Source organism: Plectrocnemia conspersa, unplaced genomic scaffold (genome assembly GCF_051122295.1).
Source record: "Plectrocnemia conspersa isolate PC_06_02 unplaced genomic scaffold, ASM5112229v1 ptg000010l, whole genome shotgun sequence".
Lineage (NCBI taxonomy): Eukaryota > Metazoa > Arthropoda > Insecta > Trichoptera > Polycentropodidae > Plectrocnemia > Plectrocnemia conspersa.
Genome location: NW_028277174.1, coordinates 27091890 through 27119867, shown reverse-complemented (window position 1 = coordinate 27119867; position 27978 = coordinate 27091890). Strand labels below are relative to the sequence as shown.

Genomic DNA, 27978 nt, shown 5'->3' with positions numbered 1-27978 from the left:
CATACTAGAACCACTTCAATTATATTTTTCATCAACACAATATTAATTAATTTTGACCGCAACCGAATGATGTCGTTAGCTTTTAATTATTTTTTTTATCGATCTACTATCTGTGTGGCTCGCCTTGACCGTCTTAGGAGGCGTGGGCCGATTCATAATACTAATCTAATCGCGCACAGTTTATTTATTTATAAACACATACAGCACAACAAAATGACCGTGAATCGGTTCAAGGCGTGCAGTACGTATGTGGTTGCGCGTGCATAGTGTTACGTCCATGACAGCGAAAAGTGTAACGAAAACGAACGCGTCAGAATCCGGTCACGGCTCAGGCATCATTCAAGTGTCAGTGTTCATCTTGGTTTTATGAAACTTAGCTCATGTGTGCTTAACTGCTAATGTGATCCATTATTATCGTATTATGTGTGTCTCGGCGGTGGTTGGGAGCGGGGTGAATGATGACAGGAACATGTAAATGAGGGAGATATTTTGAAGTTAAATCTGTGTAATGGTGTGGATGGAAAACTGAAAGTTCATTCATATTTTCCCAGACTTTTTTGCTTTATAGAGGACTATATACTATTGTTCGAAACCACTTGCGTAACTATTATATAGGTTGTTTTATATGTACTAACTTTAGTTAGATGAAACCGGCAGTAAGGGAGAGTTTAAAATTAAAATTCTGATGTATTATTTTAATAACATTACATTGATATTATGATTTTATCATAAATAGCCAGAATTAATATTGAATGTGTAAGTGTTGTAGAAAAAAGAACTAACTTAAACTTTACATGCTTACTGTTGATTTGAGCTATCATTAACTTAGTTTGCTTCTGTTGTTTGCTACATAAACTTAATAACTATGATGTGAAATACGTAGTTAATTAACAAAGATCAATTTTCTTATTATGAACGTAAGATTTCAATGCCTCACAACAAATCATTCAACCTTTGTAGGCTGTTTCTAGTGAGACTTCTGAATCAATAAACATCGTGTATCAATGAATCAACTGATTTAAAAAGGTTAACCATTAACTAAGATATGTTCACACACAGTCATTGTTTTTTACTTCGACACAAGTCAAAATGTATGCAAAAAAAATTAAAAATAATATATGATCTATAGTTTTAAATAGTTATGAGTTATTAATAAAACCTAACGGTCTTAAAAAACAGTATTGTCACTAAATTTGTATAATTCGATAACCGATTTTTTAAACTTTGTAACCCGGATTATTATGTGGCGACAACACACAGTTTGAAGGGGTATTCTCAAAACTCACGTTAATATACTGTGACCAAAATGATCATCCATCAACAAGAAAACATGACAATAGCGTAAAGGATGGATCACACAAAAGCCCTCGTAACGACCAGAAAAAATCAAACAGTAAATATTCTCCATCATTGAAAGAAAATTTCATTATTGCGAAACGGTCATGGATATAATAAATCACCGGATTGCAATAAACGACCTTGGGCAATGCCCATCAAGGTGTAAATATATTTCGCTGTTCTAAGAAACGAGTACATCTATTGTCTGATTAATCACCGTATGATTGTGATTAGTCAGCAAGCTTTTTAGCCTAGACACTTAAAGAGAAGGCAGTCACAAGCAGATACTCGGAGTGATCAGAAAACGCTCGCTTCGCGTGGACAACATACTGTCATATACGCTCACATCCACACAAGCACCGCAATAGCATATGAGTCATCCTCCGCTATACTGTCGCTCCCACGTCACCTTCAAGACCTTTGAGGACCTCCCACGGACATCATCCCCACGCCAGCTTCTCCACCACCACTCAAAGAAAAAATCTCGCCATTTATCGTCTATCGCAATTGTAATAAATTCTAATAAAAAAATTCGCCTAAAATATAATATATATTTAGTAACCATTGTAAGCTGTATATCTAAAACTTCATAATTTATTTTGCAAGAATCTCAAAATGATTTTTTTTAGTAGTCTTACTGATTCGTTAGTTGTTATAAATATATTTTATATAAATTAATCGAACTTTGATGAATACTAAATTAACATGGTGGATACTTTTATTTTCTTTATTTTGTGACATAATATATTGAAAAACTTTTAGTTGTAAATCACATATACTGTCAACGATTAAAACTCTTTTCTCAGACAAATCGTATCAAGTTCGATATTATTTATTTAATACATATATTTTCAATAATTATTTATTTTCGTATTTTTAAACATATGTGGGATTTATTAAGTATGAAACTTATAGATAACAATGTTCTAAAAAATGCGATATTATATGACGCAAATTAGACCGCATATCGTGGTGTCGCGTGGGATGTTTTACAGCATGTTTCTGCACGAAAAATTAATTTTTCACTTTAGTTTCTTTCATAAATTTGAGTTATTGATTTACATAAATTTCTTAAAAACTATTTTTATTAAAAACTTGCTTTAATCTATCCATAAGTCATATCATATATATTTTTTGTGTCATTTTTGTTTTAAAAATAAATACAAAAGAGTCTTTATTAAATCTGTATAAATCACAAACAAACAATAATTAATAATCCTTGTACAAAGTATAATACTTCTGGTTAACCCATATGAATGTTGACCTTTAACATTAAATGTTTCAATTAATAATATTTTAATAACCCACGCAGAACAAAACAACAGAGCTAGTCAAATCGACGGTGAAATGGAAAAGTTTTCCATTTCGAACTCCCGTAACAGAATGAAAACTTTTGCTATTGTACCAGACAAATATGTTTAATATTCGTTATAGATTTTAAGGACATTTCTAATAAGCAATCGATTAACAAATCTTAATTAAATTCACATGATAAATTCTTTTACTGTTAATATTAATTTATCACATGCATAATCTTATCGTGTTCTATATATAGCAACAATGCAAAAATAAGTAGTCATTACTTTGACTATCGACTAAGAAACGTTTACCTATGGCGTATCAAGGTAAAAATTGCAATAAAGATATATTTTATTAATATTAATCAACTGATAATGCATACATGGTGATATGCTGCATGTTGCTTTTTTTAATACGGAACATGGGAAAATTCTACATCGGACAAAATAAAGGTCACACAGTTATATAATAAAATATGAGATAAAAGTTTTGATAAGCATAATAATAAATTATTTAATGTTTTTAATATGTCCGAGCGTCAGTGACCATAAACAAAGTTATTGATAATGAAATATACTTATGACCGAACATGTAAGAGGTTTTTGAATACAGATTGATACCTATATTCTTCTCATCATGGTAATACATGGTAACAAAGATTACTATAATACGATTGTAGAGACATTTATCTTTGTATTATAATATATATCGAGTCAATCTATCTTGTAGAAATACATTATTTAGCAATTCATGCCTCACAAAATTTCTATAAATATACTCATATATCACAACTACAAGATGCAATAGTAACACAGATACCCGACCATGGATAAAGAAAGCTTTCAAATATAGTGTCTCACCCCATCTAATTTGTTATACAATCTATTACTTTGTAATAAAACAAGCTTTTTTATATTACTAATAAATCCACAAGACTATACTTCTTTTTTTATTATTTTATGTTCATTATGAATTATTTTGCATACATCACACCAAAAGTACAGAAAAACTTTTTAAAGTGTTACAGTGGCTTAGGGGTTGAAATAAGCATTTGATTCGAAAAGTTACACACATTATCGTAAAAAATCCACTTTTCATTCCTCGTTACAATTTATTGTAAAAAGGGACGAATTCTTTGTATTGACAACAATGAATTGCAAATGTTTCTCCGCTCGCTCTCGTTATCCCCTCAGATAGTTCATATGGCGTTCAAATACCTATACTAACATATTTTCAGATGCGCGTTAAATTTAACTGTACCATTAAAATAAGATTTTTACGACAATTCCTGAATGGTTATCTGATAATCTAATTTAACAAGGAATTTTATTAACAGCTTATAATAAACAAGAAGCGCAATATTTGTGTGCTAAAAAAATATGAAATTTCTGCTTAGGATTAAAATGAAAACAAATTTTTCCTACAATAACTCATCAACGGGGATAAAAATATATGAGTACACACTGTCATAATATAGCAATATATTGGGGAATAAATCATTTTAAAGTACAATTCGTAAACAAACAAAACCATCGATTCTAATACAGCTCACAATTGACCAAGAGACAGTGTTCCACCTTTACAATTTAACTACACGTTTCATTGGAATGATTTTGCCTATTTCATCCAACATATAATCCAGACCTTGACCATAATACTAAAATTTGCTTAAATCTTTTTAAAACCCTCTTAATAAATTTACCAAATTTAAACTCTTGCCAAAACAACTTGTATTAGTCTTTAGCTAACATAACTGTAAGAAAAAAATTATCTTTTAGCTATATGTAAAATAAAAAATCCTACTTTACCTTCAATGATTTAAAAATCACTGAAAAACCTAATTGAATATAGTATGTTACAACCCAATAAGTTCCATAAATGATCACTTTTTTGTACTGTGCTTTCTAGTCTCAGTCTAAAATATTGAAATAAATTTAATACACTAAGATGAATGTCATAAGTCGTTATGTTTTACTTAAGAAAATAGAGTTTAGTTTCGTGATTTTTTATAAAGTTAGTTGTGTGAAATAAAACTGTACAATGCTTTAAAAGAGCAAATAAAACACTTTAACGAAAATCTGTGTCGATAAACCATGGATTATTATTATATACATATAATATATGACTTTACAATAACTTTTCTCAGACTAAAAAAATACTGACTATCTTATTTCTTTCATAATCAACAAAAAATAATAGTATAAAATATATACCTTGATGAAATAAGTTAAAAGCTATTTAAATAAATATCTAAAATATAAATTTACAGCAGTTATTGAATAAAGACACTTAAATCGATTTATGTTACAAGAAACTAAAAACTACATATCTTTGGCTCGTACATATACAATAAAATAGTGACTGATTACAAAAATCAGCCACTATTTGATATAGTTAAGCAAATGCAAAATTCATAGCTTTAAATCTTGCCATGTTATTAAAACTCTGCCAAATATTCCACAGGACTCATTAGAACTTATTATATAAATTTTTTTGTTGTTACAAGTACGTATAAAAACAGTTTTATCAAATAAAAAATAATTAAGAATTATAAAAAATCGAATAAATACCAAATCGATTAATCAATATTTTGCAAAATTAAATTAAATACATATATCGGTAAAGATATTTGTTTTTTTTTTATTACAAATCTGACCAACGTTAGTTGGTTTCTTAAAAGTTTATTCAAAAACATACATATATATGTTTTTTTATCGACATCATCCCTCCGCCAGCTTCTCCACTATTGTTTGGAGATAACGTCTCGCCATATGTAAATATAATTTAATATAACTTTAACCAGATTCCACCTGCGTTTTACTGGCTACGAAGTCACATCCATTAGGGTTACTAAATCTTAAAACAGCATTATAAAAAATATCAATTGTATTGCACACTCAAAATATATGAGCACCATCCCACATATTTTTTTCAGCTCCAAAAACATAATTTTATTATAAATACAATATGAAATCAAAGCCAAAAAAATATTATAATTTATTTATAGCGGCTAACATGTTTCATAAGAACAGGAAAAATTGAGTGATTTCAACGGTGCAAAAACGTCTCAAAAATATAAAGAATATTTATGCTACATAAATATGACACTTCGCATTTGCCTAGTTGCAGCATTATTGCCCACGTTTGAGATTAATTTGGTAATTATAATTACATAATAATTATAGTCTTCCAGACAAGTTATAAATTGTAGAGCCCTAGGTTCCAAATGCAACTTTAACCCGAGTCTTTCAGGTATTAGTTTTCGACTTATACCAATGGTCTATCGTGCTGATATATGATATTTTTTTACAAGAAAAGTCTAATACTACTTTAGTGAATCAATATTTATATTTAATATTAACAAAATCTGATATGATCAATTGAAATCTTAGTAATAAAAAATCAACAGACATGATCGATCGTGATATGCTTAATAAATTTTAAGTCCTGTTCAAGATGTGTCTTAAGCTACGTAATCTAATCCCTACGGACGTTTTCTTCATTCCGTACGTGTTCCATTCTTAGATCCGACTTAAGATTTTCAAGGCTAGTTTTGAAATGTTCCACGGTGCTTATATCTAGTGAACGTGTGCAATATATTGTTTTCTCGGTTGTCTAGTGGTTAAATTTTGGCAGCAAACACTAGACGCGTTTTACTACTCTATCGCATTTCGAGTAGAAAACGTGGGTTTTATATGAGTGTAAACATGTGATAATGCACATGTGCTTGTCGGAAATGCGAACAATGTGCTATTTTCAAATTTGCATACATATTTGCATATGTATATTTTAGACAATATCCAGCTGATGGTCTAAATGCTTGCTACATTATATAACGCAATGCATATAAAAAATACATATAATGTTTTTAGCATATAAAGTACAAATATAATCATATATGTATAGCTTAACACGATTTTAAATTAGTAAAAAAATTATAAAAAGTAAACCTATTCTAGGTAATAATTTAGAAGCTGCTATTATTAGAATATTCTTATGAATATACATAAAAATATCGCAACAACAATAACATTCACATCATAATTATGTATTATTTTTTGCACGATTATTTTTTGTGTCAAATATTTGTTAAGATCGTTAGAAAAAATCACATCTATTGTCATACGTACAAATTACATATGTATGTAATTTATTACTGTTGTTTTATTACAAAAACATATTTTTATTAGTGCCACAAATCTTAGGCTTGGGATTACGACAATTGGTTACATAAATACATTAATATTTAATGATAAACGAGATGTAAAAACATGTATGAACTATAAAAATGTTATTAAATAATTTGTATTTAAAAGCAAGAAATAGATTTATATTAGAAAAACATTTATTTATAATAAATTTAGCTGATTTTAAAAACGCTGCAATTAGTGTATTTTGCAACGATATTGTATATTATTTTTTAATGAGATCGAACTACAATAATTTTTATTTTAATATTTGTGTTATAAAAATAAAGAAACAACATCTTATAATTCAATATTTAACATTTGTCAAAATATGTAATAAACTAATATAGATAGTTCACTTAAAAATCATAAGAACTCAAATATAAACTTTCATTTGACTTTACTAATACGTTGATAATTTGTTGACCTTAAATCAAAAATAACTATACATATAAAACTGATTGTTTCCAACAATAAATTGGGTTAAGTTGTTGAAAAACTGGTGTAAAATTTTAAGCCAGAGTTTTCGGACCAATTTATATTTTACTCCTAAAATTATAATTAAAAAACATCATCAACTCTCCAGTTTTGCCATTGAACTAATTTATTTTAGGTGAATAAATATAACTCCAACACTAAATAATCGTTCATTTTTAACCAAATAGATTAGTGCCGATAAATATAGCCTCGTTAAAAATGCTAGAATGGTAAATTAATTGTTTTTGGAATTCCACCAGCAAAACGGATTTTCACAATAATTTATATTTTTAGAACAACACATTTCACGTTTTAAGAAATCTATTGGCTCCCATTTTTCAATATTTATCATCTAACAAAATCGAGGCATCTAACAAAATCAAATTGTGGGCAGCTAATTCGATAGTCATAATAAATCCAAGAAACCGTTTTCTGAATTGAAAATTAGGTTAAAAATTCTCAGATTCCGATACCCAAAAATGTTCCGATATTTCCGATTCTGTATAATCGTTTTTTGTATATAGATACCAACATATTTATCGACCTCCCTGATTTAGCGTTTTATAATGACAGCGTCTTTAATATTTTACATCTTTAAAACATTTGTACCATTAAAAAAACATTATTTTGATATTAATATGTTTTATTCGCGTGTCGTTGATACACCTCGGCATTTTTCTTAGCTTTCAGGATAAAAGTAAATATATTACGAAAAATTTAGAGGAGGATCTTCAAATAAAAATATTGAGTTACTTTAGCTTCTAGGTTTAGGTTACTAAGCTAATAAAAATTGTCTTTCTTTAGCTTCCGAGCTTATTGATTTAATGTATTGACACGCAATAAAATACTTAAATGAAAATCGATATTATCAGTATTTAGACTAACCGTTTGGGACGGAATATAATATGATTATGCTGTCGGAAATAAGTATTCGCCTCTACTTAAAACATCATATTAATAACGTTTTCTGTTACACAAAACTACCGCACCTTAAATGAGCCAATATATAATATATATCAATAGTAACCTCTTTTTAATTTTTACCTAAAAACTAAAAGCTTTTTATATAATTTAAACCATTTCAATGCATTTTCTATCAGTAATATAATCTATTTATAATATAATCTATATATATTTCAAAATACAAATATAATCTATTTTTAAAATCTATAATTTATGATGCGTTTTAAAATTAATCTTAAATAATAGAAAATGCTGTTAATCCTTGACTTAACTTTAAAATAAAATAAAAATATTATTGGAAATTTCTTTAAATGTGAAATGTAAAAATATTTTACTATTATTTTAATAATATAAAAGATTTTGAAAATCTCTAATGCTGGTGGAATTCCAACACTACTTTATTCGGTTAAAAATGAACGATTATTTAGTGTTGAAGGTAATATTTATTTACTTAAAATAAATCGATTAAAAGTCAAAACTAGAAAGTTAATAATGTTTTTACATTATAATTTAAAAAAATTATGACTAAGATATGAATTTCTATGTAGTACCTTTTAGGACATTAAAATGGGTTGTGGCACAAAAAAATGTTGGGAAACTTTGGTTTAAGCTTTTAAACCAGTTTTTAAATAAACGCGTAAATTATTATATTAATAAATATACTTTCTTCAACAACTTAACACACAATTTTTTATTATTTTTTGATAAAAAAAATATTTATTGTCACGTATTGGAAAAAAACTTAAAATTGTCTTATCACCACAAGAAACGAATAGCAACCATTTTTTCTAAAATTTCAATAGCATTATCGTAAATAAAATGCTGAGTATTTGTTAAATGTAGTTGCTGACAACATAGAATTGTTCAAACACGTCATAACAGATGACGAATCGTAGGTGTATGATTACTACATCAAAACAAAGGTATTATATTATAGAAGCACCCTGAAGAACAAAGTGCAAAACAACACAGTCAATTCGATCGAATATCAAGGTTTTCCTTTTTGTTTTCATTAATTATAACGAATTCTTTGAATAGTTCTACAGCTAGGTTATAGTTCAATTAGATATTTCAGTTTTACGTCATTAGCATTGGGAAATCCGAATAATACCAACAGAATTGAGGATAAACAACTCTTGGATCTGCACCAAGATAACGCACTAACCCATAATTGCTAAAAACGACATCGTCGTGATGCTTTTGAACCATTGAGAAAATAGAGAAAGTTTTTTTTAGCCTTCGAAAAAAATAAGGAAAAATAATTAATAATATATTAACTTTCACATATGTTTTGCGGATAAAAAAACGATATAAATAATGTATTATATATAATGGTAACTACTTTGAATTAATCTACTAGCATATACATATATGTATATAGTTATTTTGTAAGTGACTTATTTAAATATGTAATTTATATTTCTTACATCAAAATCATTTTCTTCACAAAAATAAATTTACATTTAGTATGATTAATACGATCTGATCTCACAAAACATGTTTTTCAGTTAAAGTGCGACATTTTTTTTATTTTCAGACTAGTCTTCAATGCCATCTATTTATTCCACGATATTCTGCAAGACAGTTTCACGCACGAAATAGTGTTTGTGTCCGCGCATCACTACAGACAATAATAACTATATTTCAACTCGCATAGAATCAAATAAAACCTGAAGCTTAATCGTGTGTGAGTACTAAATAAACCGTCCATTCTTACAACACATCAAGGAAAATAAAGCTGAGAAAAACTTTAAAAATATGACATACTCTGAACACGTTCCAGGCCATAATTTCGAATGGACCCCTTGCTGAATACGAGATTAGGATGCTTTGTAGCAAATGTTCTTTCTGGGTGGTGGATTACATATATGTATACACACCCACGTGTTTTGCCGAAAACGTGTATGCTTGTATTTGAGCGCATGTTTGTATGAATAAATATCAAGTGGTTTAAAGCTCAGGTATACATACATCAAAGATGGAGTTACAAATTTCACCTTTTAACCCCCCTTGATCCCCCTTATGTATCACGTTTCAAACTGGCTTGATTGCAGCTATCAATGTTAACAAACTATGCCTCTTTGTTAATTGCAACATTCTGATTAGCGATAGTTATAGTTAGTTAAGGTTGACTTTGCGCTCTTTCTATTGATAGAATCGTATTATAATAAAAACATGTTTGTTGTTCCTTCATCTACATATATTGAAACTAAGTTTTTAATTTTTACTAAATGTTCATGTATGAAGCATATTAAGAATAGAGCAATACCTCACATATTTGTAAGGTTATGTAAAAGTTTTATATCAATCAGAAAAGTTTCGAGTAATCATCAGGTTTTTTGAGTATGAAAAATATAGCACTACAGTAATCAAATACCTGCACACAAAGTGGACAGCTAAATTTAAACATGGAACTATTTACTATGCAATAAAAAATATATTTTATCAAAATAAGGTTATGGCAGATCAGTAAAATAAGATTCGATATTTGCACCCTTTTAAGCAAAGAGTTTGACTTCCGGTACGATGCTGACCTTAAGAGTATTTTTTAAATATTTATTACTAATGATTACTACAAGTAGTAATCAACAGTCGAAACAATGGAAGAATAAAGGGTCACCGTCTACCAAAAAGTAATGTTTATACCAACCGCTAGCAAATTTGATCACTTCTGTTTTTTATACGTGAAGGTAATATTAATGATGGATTACCTTCCTATGAAACAAACAATAAAAATACTATGCTAATCTTACTTGTTATATCAACTTCGTAAATAAATATAGAGAAAGCAACATGTTTTATCTGCTTTAGCTATATATATTTCTGAACCTCAAAAACACCATGAAGAGCAACGATTTTCAAATATAGAGAATTTAATTAGACTATAATCGTGGCATTAAAACATCGATGGACCAAGTTTATTATCTTCAAAAAGTAATTAGTAGAAAAAATACAGAAAAATTTAAGATATAGTAGAGTACGCTCGGGATAAGGATTCCGGTTTTTTATTGTGTGCGTGAACTGTGTGGCTCAAAACAATTTCGCTCAGAATATTTAATTTTTTTATTTTAGGAGAAAATATATGTTTATTTAACATACATACATCTGAGCTAAGTTGGAAATTTCAACGGACAATTAAAAATACATTATATAATCGAAGAAACCGGACATTGTTGTCATTAATTAAATATTTGCAAAATTCAAAATCTTTCACTAGTCAAAAAAATAATGAAGTCTTTAGCTATTCTTTAAAAGCAAAAAGATATAAAATGGGGAAAGAAATTATTCGCAGATTGTTTAATGGCTCAACGACTTTATTAAATCATTAGAGTCCATTGAATAAATTAAAAAATTATCATTGGCGCAACGATAAGAATAATAACTTTTTTAAGCCTTACAGAGAATAGTGTAAAAAAACCAACAACGTACGGATTAATGGAAAAATAATTAAAATATTTTAATCCACGGGTAAGAGAACGAATAACTTACAGTGTATATTTGAAGCCTTGATATCAATTAGCCCAGATATGCCCAAGAAATTTTGTTCTCTTAAAATTTAATTTATAAATAAAAAACAGTGGCACGAGTTTAGTGACCTACCCATGGGACAGTGGGCATATCTGGATTAAACCAATAGCAACACAAAATTATTTAAAATAAATCACTACACTGTGCCACACTGCACTTTAATGACGAATACAGCGTTGACGAATCAGCGACTGTCCTTAAAAGAGAAAGCGAGACAACGAAGTACACGCTACATCGCTTTTCCCTCTCATATACATGTACACGCACACAATAACAAACCGGCATCCTTATCCCGAGCGTACTTTATCATATCTAAACTCTTTCTGGGTTAGACAGTAATATTTATTTACCCTCGCATATCTCATATGATAATTTGACCGAATTTCACTCTAATAAACTGTATTCAATTTAATATTTTTTATATATATTTGTGTTTTAATTTAAGCATAAATTCCATATTTAAATACTCAATTTCTATTCTATTCTACTACCGTGTTCACTTAAAAGGGATAATTATAAAGTTTACTTACTCTTTATAAATATAATGTACAGGGAAGTTTAAGATCCTGAGAAACTATGTAAGTTTTTATTATTTAGTAAAACAACATTTCTACACCTAAGGCTATTTCTACGTCTAACAATAAAATGACGTACTATTTTTCATATTGAAATTAGCGCAAAAATGCTTCGTCATGCTATTAAATTAGTGTGTCATCAAGCGGTTTTCTAGAAAGTTCAACTGAATCATTAATTTTCCTCTCCAGACATTAAACATTAAACACGATAAGATTATTTTTTCAAATACATTAATAAATGACTAAATGTTAATAAATCAGGTTTCTTAATCTAATGGAATTTTACGATTTTCCAAAGAGTGGAGAAATATCCAAAAGATAAAGAAGCGCTCAAGATTTTTGTTAGATAATAAATGCATTTTCCAGAAAGAAAGTTAATTGATTTGTTATCTAAGCAATCAAAGTTTTTGTAAATATGTATAATTTGTGAATTGCTTGGAATACTTTTTCATGTCCTTTTTATATAAATATTATGTGTAAGCTCATACGATATAAAAATATTTTTTAAGTTAAAATTATTTTTGTTTGATTAAGTAAAAGCGTTACTTGTTTACTATAATATGTTCTGCAAAATCCATGACTTGCATTTTTAAAAGTGTCAAAATTAATTATTGTAAACATATTTATTCAGATGCTTCTTACATAAGCGATCAATTGAAAAGCATTCCTTAAAACAGTTGAGATAATCGATTCTAAAAATTGCAATCTAACGATCTTGAAGATTACCTAAAACGACACATTTCCATTTTGAATACATATTATATATTTTTTCCTTTTGGGAAATACGATGCGAAAAGCAATATACGATATCCGGATCGTCATTAGGACCGAATTTCGGGTCTGATTTGCGTCATAGCCGTGAATGGGATCGAATCACGGTGGGGAATCCGAAGGGCCGAGTGTCAAGGTGTTTATCGAAAAATCCCAATGGAAACCCAGGGCAAATATTAAATTTTCAAGTTGGCCACAAAGTTTGTGTGGCGTGTAACCATAATTTAATATGTTATGGTGACAAGCATTTCGTGCGAGAGGTTCAACCATAAGAAACGTTCGTGACTGGATTTCTGACACGTACTATTTTTTTCGTCTTTGGAAAACATTTATTTTATACATATACAAAAAAAAACTTTCTACAATTATGATAATACTAGATCGTGCAAAGTATAAAAATAGATCAATGACGCTCCAAAGTATGTAAAAAAAATGTAATGTTCTTCAATAAAAGTTTTAAAAGGGCGACTTTATTAAAAGTTTTTTTAAGTAATCCATCTTTTATCATACAGAATAAAACATTGTTGTAAATATGTATAACATATAAAATATGAAGAAAAAAATATCGTTTATAAATTATAACAAAGCATAAATAGCTTAATAAAATTATTTATAAACATAAAAAATGTATACATAAACCTAAAATTAGAAGCTCTTAAATAATTATTGTTTATTATCAAACTAATAATAAAGTTTGAAAAATAATTTACATGACTAATAATTTCAAGGCTTTATGTATACAATAATATTGAGAAAAAAATATATTTTAACTATTTTAAGTTTTAGGTCAGTTAAGGTCTGTGAATATACCAAGGTTAGATTAATTATGTAAGCAATTAATTTTAATTAGAAAATGTTACTATTATATCGTATATAATACACGATAACCAATCATAATGCACTGTTTATTACACGCGAGAGATAAAGATTAAATTTAGATAGTATAATACTTGTATTCATAAAATTATATATGTATATAAAATATTGATTGTTATATAATAACAAATTTAACTATAATCACTAAGCATTAGATGATATCTTGCTAAAATATAATTAGCGCATCTCCTCGGGGTGCAATTTTATTTGCTTGGTAGAACATAATCAGTACATCTCATTAGAGTGAATTTTGATTTGCTTACCAAAACATTATTAGTATATTTCCTTGGGGTAAACTAATAGCAAAATACAGTTATTAGAAAATTAAAACACGATATTATTATTCGCACGATGGCTTAAAATTATAGATTGGTCTAAAAATTAATTTTATTCTTCAGTTAAATAAATAACAAAAATGTCAATTTACTCATGTATACATATCAAAATTATATAGCATTAAAATATTCTCGTTTGCTTAGAAAAATATGTATAGTTTTAACTGTTATCACCTAATCAAACAATAAATGCAAATAATTAATGTAAACTAACAATTTTAATGCTTATTTTGTTTATTATCCACGAACATTAACTTAAGCAACAATAGACAAATTTTGAATTGACAATGATAAGTTCATTGTTTAAAAAAATCACAGTATAAATAAGTTTATAAACATCAGTAAGTCAGTAAATAATCTGTATAAAATAATATGAATCTGAAGCACATTATTTTGAATAGAATTTTAACTAATATACTAAAAATATATATATCTGACAAATTACTGTCTAGAATACGTGATACAATCAAAATATTTTGTTCTTGAGATCCTGGCTACAGAACTAGATAAAATTTTTACCTAATGAACTGATTTTAATTTAATAAAAAATTGTGCATCAATTATCTAAGCGTATTATACATGCAACAAATAATTAAATTCTATATAAAACACTTAAAAAACACCTGAGGTATCATTTATAAATATAGTATCTATGTTACATTATACATAATATATGTATATACTAAGAATCTCTCAAAATATTTACGGATAATCCCATACATAGGTTCGTAATTGAATCTCGACAATCCTAACAAATATTAATATCACAACCTCCACCCAACCCACTTAAGCACTTTTCGCAAAGCGTCAAATAAAATTCATCCCTAATTTGCAGCCCCTCAATCCCTCGAGTGTTTTTCACGTCACATTTCCGCAAAATTAAGTGGGAAACTTTCAAAGGCGGCAGACCTCCTACTTTTTTACAACCCTTGGCTCGAATTAAACTGAATTTTTCTTCAGCGTTTTACCTCTCGATGCGAAATCCTTTCGTTCGTTGGCGCCGGTTGACAAAGAGCTTTTTTCCCTTGTTACAATTCACTCACGGAATTCGAACAAAGGGCTTCTGTTTGTACTCGCTCGTGATTAAAACCGTAATACGTACAAATGAAATTTCATTTGTGCGACATGATAATCGTAAATTATCCGGTTTTAGAGCCGATCCTTATACAATAAGAAATATTTTACCTGAACAATGATTAACGCTCTTTACGTGAACGAATCCTAATAAATAGTCCAAGATATATTAAAATAATATTATTATATTATCTAGCAAACTAGCCTTATATTGCATCGTTAATCTAATGAGAAAACATAAGAACTGAATTAATTACAGTCGAGCTAAATTAATACAGAGCAAACTAATTATCGGTTTTGGATTACTATAGAGTTAACAACCTGTAGTTAAGTAACCATTTGGAGGTGAACCAGTTCTTATAATAATTAAAAATTGTTGTTAATTATGTTTTAAAAATATACTTGAAAATTTATAAAATATATCACGTTAAGTATGATAATTATAAAAAATAAGAAATGTTTTTGCTATATGATTTACTCATAAAAAAATATTGTTTTATTTTTAAAACAGAAAAAATACATTTATAAAAATGTGCACAATTGTTTAGTATGCATTAAAATATTTTTTGTAAAATAATAGGAATGTCGCTTTTTTTATTGCATTTTTTTTTCTTGGTAGAGATGCAACTTAGCTTTGCAATACTTAATCGTTTTTAAAAACCAAGATAGGCCAGTTAGATTTTAATGCTTTTTTAAGATAAGTTCAATATCATAATTTATGTTGATCTAGAACACCTAAATGCCTGCACTTCACTCTCTGGAAGTTACCGAACCCAAAGGTCTACCGAATATGGTCAAGGTCGCCGACTTCCGAGTAGCGTCCACACTGCCCCTAAAATGTATAAATTGCGCACGGTGTGGTATTTCGATTAAAATCGATTATGAAAATTTAAGCGCAGATAAAAAAAAAGTTGCTCTGTAAAGCTGATAATTTTTCGCAACTCGTACATTGGGCAATTATTATTATTTTATTTGAGTACAGTGAAAAATTCAAACCATTGATTGTGATAAAGCAGGTAAGTGTTTCTACGTTTCATAGCTCTTTCTTGCAATAGCTGTCATATTAAACACACAATAGTTTTTTGAATAAGTACCATTTTTTAGTACTTTTTCCTATATTTTTTTTACTTTTGAGTTCATTAGTTATATTTCCCACCACTTTTTAATCTAGATTTTATATACAATATATAGCTTAGGTCTTTCTCTTTATGATACATGTAAAATTGACTGCGGATTTTTGCGGTTTTTAACACATTGCATACCTTAAAAATGCATTATTCTTAAAAATGGGACGGGGCTTAGTCGCGAAAGTTAGGACCTAAACTTTTTAAACCATTATAACTTTTTAAATAGGTATTGTGTTAAAGTCACATTTAAAATACAGTTTTGTAATGATTGTAATTTTTTAATAATATGCTTACCGTGGTAAAATCAGTAAACGTCAAATTGTGGATCGCGTACTAATAAAATAAAATAAAAATTTGTTTAGAATCACCAAATATACACATATTTAAAAAAAACGATACCGGGTATGATAAAATGCTAGTTAAATACTTTTTCTTAATATAAAACAGCAAATTTGTGACATATACAATTTTTTTTTTACGCTACGCGGCGAAATTTTTTTTTTACGCTACGCACGACCGTATAACGCGGAATTCCTCTTCCTCTGGCCTACAATTAAAGAAATACTTTAAATACTTTTTAAAATAAAATTGCATGAATTATTTCATGAAAAATAAAAAAAAGTTTTTTTTTTATTTTTATTTTTAAAAAGTTTTTTTTCTATAATGTATTTTTTAACACTTATAAAATAATATATTTGACTAAGAGCACTTATGGAATCAACTAAAGTGAAGAAATAATTTTGGCCGTCCAGATCGGGCAAATACCACATAGTGCAGCGATCGTGAAGAACGCCTACGCCCATATTGAAATTGAACCGAGATACTCGTTCTATCTCAGTTTGCGAAAAACCATATCATTATCTCTCTCACTCTCGTCACTTAACACGCGAGAGAGCGAAAGGGGAAGTATCTCGCCGATCGCGCTCGAAAGAACAATCCGACTTCGGAATTTTCAGAAGCGCTCGAAGCTGGCCTAGTCGACCTATATTACCCCCACTTTACCTCCCACTCGCGGTAACCTCGGAGAACTTCCGAGAGATTTTAGAGAGGGGAGAACCGAGCTCGACCGAAGTAACCCCGAATTAACACATTATATTCTCCGTCCTTTGCCAACCATCGCCTACTTCCGGAGAGTGAAGTGCAGGCATAACACCTTAGAGAATTTTTTTAGCAAAATGAAAAATGATTAAAATGGTAATAAAATAAATAAATAAACCAAAAAGCAAAAAAAAAATTTTTGGAATAGGGTCTATATTACTACAACAAAAAAGTTTTGAATTCATTCACCAAACACACGCCAAAAAACAAAAAAATCTGGTTCCGCCCCAAATTATTATCATTGGACAAAAAATCAAAGACTAAAAGAGACGTTGGACTTTTTAAGTGGTACTAATCTAAAATACTGCTGTTCTCAATAATAAGAGATAAGTATAATATAAACAATTTATTGCATCTTTATAGCATCGTTAACAATTAAAAACAATGGCACGGGTTAATTTTGATATTTCAGGTGCAAATTTAATATAAATTTAAACTTGACTCTCGAAGAAAAAAAGGGCATTTTGAAAATTTGCTTTGCATCACTACCTCCTTTAATAAACCAAATATTGGTGCATACGTATTGAAACAAACAAGCGCAATGGTAATATTAATAATTATATAATATTTCTGTTTTTGTAAATAAATTAATTTACCAATTGTTATAAATATGTAATTTTGTATGCTGCTCCTAATATTTTTTGTATTCCAATACGACTCAGAAGATCTAAAAGGTTAGAAAGCAATGTATTAGACAATAACAAAGAGTCTGGTTCCGCTCCGCATCAGTAAGATTGGCAAGATGATCGAGAACTTTGAAAGGGGCATTGAATTTATTTTTATTTTTAAGAGTATATAAGCCAAAACTAGGTTGTACTAAATCACTATTTTTTATTTGTCTAAGACAGTCTAAGAAGTAATTAAAATTGGAATTAGTTAAAATTTATAAAAAAAATATTGCATTATTATTCACATATAAGCGCAATACATATATGATTTAAATTCTAGTCAATCAATAGCAAACGTATTAGAAAAATACTTTTAATTTGTTAAACTATAAATCTATGAGTTTGTTTGTCGATCTGATTAATTTAAGTTATGTTAAAGCCTAGTTGTACTAATTAAAAAAATATACAACATATTTCAATAAAATTTAATCCACTTAAATTAATGTTATGAATTTCACAAAATGTAATTTACCCACCCAATCTCCACAGTTAAATTGAAACATGTATCCTCATTCTACTTTTCGCTGTTCTCAGCAATTCCCTTTTCCTTAATAATGAATATCGAATTTAATAAAATGTAAATGCGATATATCTTATTCACTGTGAAAATCCCTACAGATTCTTTTAACGACTACACGTTTTTCTCCATTTCTTCGAAAACGTCTTCACTTTGCCATTGAGGCGAGAGTGTAATTTTCCCAGAATAGATACGACCAACCTTTAGCCCAGATATTTATTATTACCATTTTGTGTGGAAGCGAAAACATATTTGAAAAAAGCGCGATATATAAAGCTGCATTTGAGATTCATGGCGTGCTTATAAAATATATTGCGTTACGCGTACAAAGCTACCGATGTCATATATCTCGCATTCAGGCATATCTGATAACATCATATTTGTTGTCGGGTGAAAAAATACAAGGGAGGCATTGTTAGAGGTAAATTTGATTATCAAGAATACATTATACATCGAATATGTCAAGTTTGCCCACAACAAATACGGTGTGATTGATCGTTTCCATCCGAACGGGATTTACGTTGTAATAAATCATACGATTCAACGAAACCTTTATTATACGTTTTGATTACTTCATTAAGTTAACATGAATAAACTACGATCACACTAATATATCAATTTTTTTTAATTAAGCTTGTCAAACAAGTCCAACAATTTCTTACAAATATGAAAAAAAGCACAAAAAAAAATAGTTTAAAACTACAATAAATTTTACAATGTAAAATAATAAATAAGAAAATATAATACTATATGAATAACTCGGTAACTTTATTTAATGGTATTAATCCACTAAAACACATTAAGTTTGCTATAAAAGATGTGATTCAAGATTAAAGTGTGAAAAGCCGTAAATTATAAGTGTCCACAAAGAAATATATTAAAACAAATCTCATCAGTGTCGTAAAAACATTGTAGGATATTATCATTTAAATTACATAGTAAAAATGCTTAATTTATTTTTGCTTCAATATTTGAACTAACGTTTGTTTTAAAATTTAATTTTAACCCTATCATGCTTTTACCATTTATTTTAAGAGGTTTACTTTAGCTATTAAACATTTTGGGTAGAGGAAATTGACAGTTAATTTTAACATTATTACATTAGCAAAAACTCATAGCTAATTATTGTTTGAGTTAAATTAAATAATATAACTATCTATCTATAATATTAAATTTACCATCATAATATGATTCAATCAAATATATGTATTTCTGTATTAATAAATTTACATATTTCTTGTTTAGTACTTCAATATTTTAAGAGCAATTATTTAATTACAAATAATGTTCGCATAACAATAAGTATATCAACAATTCTGATGTAGAAAGCCACAGACCAAAATAAACAATACGATATATTACAAACATTCCTTGTTACCTAACAAAATAATAACATTTTTTTGTTAACACGGAATGCCTTTATATAATATTCTAAGAACAGAGTTTGCAAAATATTTTTTTTTATATTATTATTAAATATGCTAATTAAAAACTGTACCTCTACAAAATATATGTTTTGGCATAAAAAATGTCTGAATCTACTTTCTCTCTAAAATAATTACATATTTTAATAATTCAGATGTAGAAGCAACGGGAAATCAAAAACTACTTTTTTTTTATGTAATCTAATTCTCCAATGGAAAAATAATTTTCGCACATCATAGTACTATGTAATCATGTTCTACTTTTGTATTATATATATATAATATATTATTTTAAGAACGGAGGAAGCAAAATCGATTTTTTTTAATTATTGAATAACTTTCATTAACCGGTATGAATAAAAATAATATTAATAAAACTTTAATATTGCATTAAAATAATCATAATAACAATTCAAGTATATAAAGCAACTGGAAAGCAAACTGTTTATACTATTTATACTAAAACAAACTATTTCTTGAGCATCATAAAATTGTTTAGTTACATTTTACGCTTTTCTGTAATGCTTTTATAAAATATTTCAAGAACGGAGAAAAATAATCTAGGTGAACTCTCGTGTATCCCAAATCAAAATCAAAGTAGACAAAAACATTTTTTAATAATAATTTATCGAGTTCAATTGAACCACCCTTTTATTTAATAATTGGACAAGCCAACGGTGGGTCTAAATTGGATTGAAAACGGTCAAAAAGTTTATAGCAAAAATTACAGGCGTGAGAACTCAAATATTATGTTAATAAATCATAAGCTATGGTGACAAAACTACTCTACATGTAATATATACAAACTCGTGTTTCAAATATCTAAGAAAAAAATGGACTTTTTGGTCAAATTGAACACCACAGTGAAAAAACAAATTTGCAGATTAAAGTATCTGCCATGAATCATAAATATTTAAATGTTGAGATATGGTAACGCTCTCCGCCAACATTTATAATACAGGTACTTCCTAGCCACAATTTACTGACTTGTTGATACTTATAATAGTATAAACACCGACTGTATTTTTTTAAAGCACATTTGCAAGCGGAACTAATCCATATAAATCTCCGATCGTCACGTGCGCTTATATCAAATATTTTTTTTCCTTTATTTAAAATATTTTTAGTAACTCATTAAGTAGAAAAATATAAATTATATTTATTATTAGGCTTATAGGACTCCAATGGGAGTATCTAATACAAATTTAACGTCTTTAAAAAATAATATAAAAAAAATAAAAATAAATATTTTAAATATATTATTAATTTAATGCAAGTTTATTTATAATTAAGTAAATGTATCTCATTTTTGAAAATATATGCATGTTTTATGGTAGACATTAAAACTAATGCTTTCGTCTGGCGTCAATATATTTTAATGCATACACGTCCACACATAATAATAAATAACAACTCGTTTACCATAATGATAACAAACAAATCATTAGTCAAATCTATCTGAAACGTTACACTTCTCTCTCGACCAATTTAGAAGACAATATCAACCCTTCGTACACAGTCCCTAAAGATTGATAAGAAACATCCCTTCCGCTGCTATCTTCATCATAATGACATTTCCATGTGTAATAATTCACGAAAACACAAGACATTTTAAACTATAACGTGAATCATATTTCAAAATTGCAATCATGAGAGTGTGAAATTTGTTTTTGACGCTTTGAGAATATGCATCTGTATGCCCTGAAGGGTTTTTAACATACTATGAGCTTGTTGTGAACACTTCACGAGCTTTAGTTAGACAAAGTTTGTCTTTGAATAGCTAACGAGATCATCAGAGTATAAATTTTATTATTTTAGTACCATAAGAGATTTGTGTGGCATTTAGTTAAATTATATTGAAGGCTTAATTTGACTTTAAAAATAGACATGCATTGTTCAAATATCACTCCCTTAATTAAAAAATCATTAGCATATAAATTTGATGTGATCCTCATAACTGAAAATATTATATTAATATTCACGTCGTAAAGTGACCGCCGTCCAATGAATACTAATGAGTTATAATCTTATATTTTATCATGTCTAACAATGTTCCTTAAAATACGAATATTAATGCTAAACTTTTATACATTCGTGATTCGAGAAAATACGTAAAAGGTCGTGCATATAATTAATTAGATAAAATCTGAACTAAATATCGTATGTTTAAATTTACTCAAAGAGAAAAGCGAGCAAGATACTACTGATTAAAGTACATAAGATTTAAAGGGCTAATATGAAGTATTATATATTTTAATATAACATTTAGGAAAACAATTATATATACATTTTATATCAGTACCATTTTGTTGTGTATTTTAAAATTTAATAAATAAAAGTTTATTGCATGCATAAAATGTATAAAACTGATTCCAAATTATTAAAATTTATATTTTAAGAACTCTAATTTCATACTATAATTGAATACCTTATTTGTTATTTCCATATAATAATAAAATCTTTTAAGCGTAGCTCTTCTTATGTAAAAAAAATATTTTTCTTTAATTATAGCACTAAAACAAATAACGAAAAAGCCAATTTGTTATTTCCTCGCAATTCTTAGAACCATAATAAGACTAAATTGTGACTTTTCGCTTGAGCGACTCTCAAAGAATAAAAAATATAATATAGCGATTTTTCAATAATATAATTACGTGAAAAATGTATACTGTACAAGATATCAATTTTCTATTATATATTGCATGACTTATTTATAAATATAAGCTTATGTACTATTTTTAAATCTACTCAAATAAATATATAAACTAATCTATACATATCATTTATATTTTATAAGTATACTAATTCGAATTCTGCACAGCCACACACATCTAATGATTCTACCTTTGAAAAGACCCAATTCTCCCGTTTTATATCAAGTAACAATCTTCCGACTGTTTCCTCGGTACAATTCTCCATTGTCTACATTTCAAGCTTTCTTTTGTATTTTGTGTAACGTGTCTTGCACACATGTACATCCTTTTATACTTAAACACAATGAACATTTGCGAAAATTCTCGTTTACTTCCAAGCATAATATATACATACAAATCTACATATGATTTATATAGGCACTGATAAGATATGAAATTCATTCTACAGAAAGAAAAAACTTATTCTGTTCTATCAATAATTGATATGTTGTATATACAATATAAATATATAATATGTATCATATTCTGAGTGGCTCAAATAACAGCGTGTAGAAATACAAATTAATTAATCTCAGCCTGAGTTTCGCTCAATCAATTGTTAAAATGTTTTTGTACCCCGCTCCGAATAAGGCAAAATAATACGCATTTTTGTTCTTATTATACAATAAACCTTGTTGTAACACATGTCATTTTATTCATAATTAATAATTCACCGCTTATACGAACAATAGGAATACGCTGATGAGACGCTGTTCCACAAACATGCTTTATCATATTTTTCCTTATTGCGGTGCCTTAATTATAAGAGAAATGTAAATAAATATATTTATATTTATTCAAAAATAAATAAATAATTTATATTATAATAAATCAAAAGTTCTTTCTAATATATATATTTATATTAAATTTTTATATATGTATTTATATACAAATAAAATCATTAGAAAATAATAAAAAAACACTAAAAGCATGAATTTTTGCTACTGATTTATTATAAGTGTGATAAAAAATAACGATAATTTTGGTATTTCGTTTTGATAGGGCTCATATTTTTTTTTAGAGTAATGACACTGTCTATGATTCGCATGTCAATTATATTCGTGGTTCGTGTTTGACAATCGAGTATTTATGACGCATTTTATCACGCTAGTCGATTTTTGTTTGTAAAATGACTAAATGAAAAATTTACATTGAATTTTGCATTAAAAATATAATTTTAAAAGGAGTGTAAATATTAGACAATTTTTTAGGCTATTATGCTATGTCTAAATTAGGTGTTTAAAAATATTACTAATGCTACCAAGAGAGCTGCGAAGATGCATTAAAAAAATTGCTAAAAAAAATGCTATGCAAAGCATTTTAGGCAAAATTTGTTCTAAAACTGAATTAAGTTTCTAATGACCTAGAATTCCTACAACGCGTCAAAGTACTTCAAATTTGATAGTCAAATGTCAAGGTTATCATTATTGTTTTCTTTTATTATAACGGTAAAGTTTACTAATAATTATTAAGTAGTACACTTGTATACATAAAATAATTTTCCAATAAAATTAAATGTATAATGAAAGTGTCTTGAAGAGCAAAAACCAAAAAAAAAGTTATTTCAATCGAATACCGAGAATATTATTTTTTTATTATTAATACGATATATTACATTTATCCTTAAATTAGAAAAATACTTCAAATTATACATATATGCTTCAATTCGTGTAACGCGGCGATGTAAATACAACGCATGGGTTAATGGCTTACTCCTACTTATTACACGTGACCTACATATAGAACATCTCTCACTGCCCGTGTAATGTGTCCTTTTAAGTGCACGCGTGTCGCTCAAGATTTTGCTCGCTTACTTTATAATTTTCAATAATGAGTATTATATCTTAGTTTTTCATTGTTTGCATACGACCAGATAGGAATTGAGAGTAGACAAATTCTTTGGACAAAAACGACACCGTTGTGATGTCGCAACTATCGTATTAACTAGATATAACTGTTTCTGTGAATTAGGTGGATATTAAAAGGACAACGTTTTGTGACCATAAGAGAAAAATCACTGATTTAGGGAAAAACAATACCAAATAGTACATTCTACAAATATTTTTTTTGGTTGCGAGAAACACTGTCATAAGTCTATAAGTCTGTATTATTCAAATATATAAAAATGTAGAGATTTAAACTACCAGTACAATTAATTAAGAAGTCATTTTTACGACTATTTAGATTTAACCATCCGTCCTAATACATTTTTTAAACTTTATCACTCTTAAGTACCAGAAAAATATTTTGTTGTATGAAAAGGATGCGCGATAGACAATGCCTTCTACCCTAATGCAATTTACGATTATCGAACACAACATGAATATATACTTTAGTAATCCATATCATACAATATTTTTTTTAAGACAGTAATTATTTTAGAATGGGCTAAGAATATAATTAAATTATATACTAGTTTAGTTCATATAGCAAAAAAATATTACGCTGTGCATTCAAACGTACTTGGAATTTTTGTAAAGTTAAATAGTACAAAATTTTTTTTTAAATATCATAAAACTATCGATGAAAAATAATTGTAATTTTCAAGGTCTGCATAAATTAATTTTAAATATTTTGTCAAAGCAGGAATGTAGAGAAAAGCTATGACACAGCTAAAAATACTGCGTAATTTCTATAAATAACAAGTTTAAAAAAAATATTTCAATATAGATATATGTTAATAAAAAATCGCGTATTTTTTTGCATGAATTAAAATACTGCGCAAAAGCATTTTTGTTATTTTTAACCCTTTGTTAACGATCACTGAAAGTGGCCATCTGGAAAAATTATTTTTAACGCGTAAACATATTTTGTGGGTGTGCTCAAGAAGCGATGCAATTGGCCCGCAAACAGCCTCTACTGCGATTCGCCATAGCTGTCTCGATCCAGAAGCATAAATTATACTACACTTTATCACAAAGGTCAAGCGAGCGGGCAGATGAAGGAAGACGCTTTAGCGCCGCAACACTAAAAATTCACAGCAAGAGATACATCAGCGGATAGTCCAGCATCGTCACAAGCACACATTACGACAGATCACAGCCGACGATAATTCAACTCGACACTCCAGCAAAGACTCTCAGATATTAAAAACCTGTCATTTAGACTATCAACGAATAGTGGCGGCTAAATTTTCATATGGATGTGCTAATTAATATATGCTTACAAATATAAACTATTACCAGATTTGTATGTGTATATTTTGACTGCAAAGTCATGATTGAAAAAATATATGAATTGAGATAAAAAAATATTGTTGTATCTCAATTCAAAAGAAAGAACTTTAGATGTGTTTTAATAACATTTTGATTTATTGTTCATAGCTAATTTATTATAAGTTTTACAAAACAATATGAATTAAAATACTGCGCAAAATCACTATATGTTCAAAAAGAGATGCAACTGGCCTGCAAACATCCTTATCTGTCTCGATTTATAAATGTATATTTTTTCCATCAAAATATTACACCATATGTTTTTACCAGTTTTTAAACCGTCTAAAAACTACATAAACAATTAATATGTATAAGGAAGCATCACCTTCCTTCGACGAATTCAAGGAGAAGAACTACAGATATAATTAAAGATCTATGATCGAAGCGACTACGAACTATATACTTTATTAAAAATATGTTTAATAATAATATTCACACCATATATTAAATTCTAATAAAAAATATTGCAGTTATTTATATACTTTACTATAAAAGATACAATTTATTTATAGCACGTGAACATAATCTGTGTGACATGGCTGTCAAAAATATGTTGAAGCGCAACTTTGCTTACATATTTTTAGAGCAAAGTGCAGAGTTATGAAATGAAATTTTAAATTGCACTTTAAACTTAATTATAATTTGCCTCAACTTATCTTTATGACACAGGTTTCTTTACCATAAATTCAGTTAAAATGAAATATCACATGCCACATTATACCAGTATTTTTATTATATTATAAAATAGTATATATTGAATATATGCATTCGATATATAAAAAATAACCATAAAACGTATTTGCTTATAATAATATAATAATTGTTTCATTATTGATATTTCATAATTAATACACAAAAAATACGATTTTTAAACACTATACGAATATACGTTATATGTTTTTCCTTAAATTTATCAATAAATAAAAAAAAAATTTATAGTCAACATAAATTCATTCTAAATATTTTGGCGAAGCAGAAATGTAAATAAATTAATCTATAAGAAGAAGCTTAAAAATAACTAATGTGAAGAGCTATGATACAGCTAAAAGCACTATGTTATGTTATTATAAATACAAATGTATTAATGAAAAATTGCGTGCAGAAAAAATATAGTATCATTAGTCTGTTTATTTAATTTTGTTTCATATTATTTACAAATTATTTTTTTTATCCCCATACTCTACTTTTGCATTAACTTTCTGTTGATTTATTATTCGTAGCCATATAAATTTTAAATAAAAATATAGTGCCTATAATTTAATAAATAAATAATGTAGTAATAGCTAAGGTATCAAAAACGAAGGTTAAGTAATATAGATAATACATACCATAAATAAGTAAAATAAAGCTAACCCAAACCTAACGATGAAAAAGGTTTACTTTTATTTTTAGGCTCGCGTTTGATGGGGATATACATTTCCATATAAATAACATAAAAGAACGTTTTTGTTTTTTCACATGGGAAAATATATATTTCAATCAAGCATTGAGGCAGCAATGCACATTTCTCATTGTATAATAATAAATTATGCGCATATTTAGTAAAATTCACTGACTAATGCTGTGTTACATTTATTAAAAAAAATGTGTATTATATACATACATGTACATTAATTTTCATATATTTTTTATTAAAAATGTTATGAAATTAATTTAGGTTATGTTGATACTCTGTAAATAAAAAAACACGTTTTCTACAACATTATTAATTATATGCAAATAGCTATTCTTTTATGTAATGAATCGACCTTTTGATCAACGCGCGCATTAAACTTTATCAACGTTTAGAAAATTTCACCAACGTCGCCGTTGT

The 27978-nt window shown here is 27.8% G+C and overlaps 1 protein-coding gene and 1 long non-coding RNA gene across 5 annotated transcripts in view; one reads left to right on the top strand and one right to left on the bottom strand.

The window, feature by feature from the left end:
* Positions 1 to 27978, bottom strand: part of LOC148231219 (atrial natriuretic peptide receptor 1) — a 115050-nt gene that overhangs the window by 74976 nt on the left and 12096 nt on the right. The window lies entirely within an intron of this gene.
* On the top strand, positions 90 to 1950 carry LOC148231220 (uncharacterized). The gene is made up of 2 exons (XR_015810939.1): positions 90 to 1165; positions 1594 to 1950. It is a non-coding gene; the product is annotated as an uncharacterized LOC148231220 (long non-coding RNA).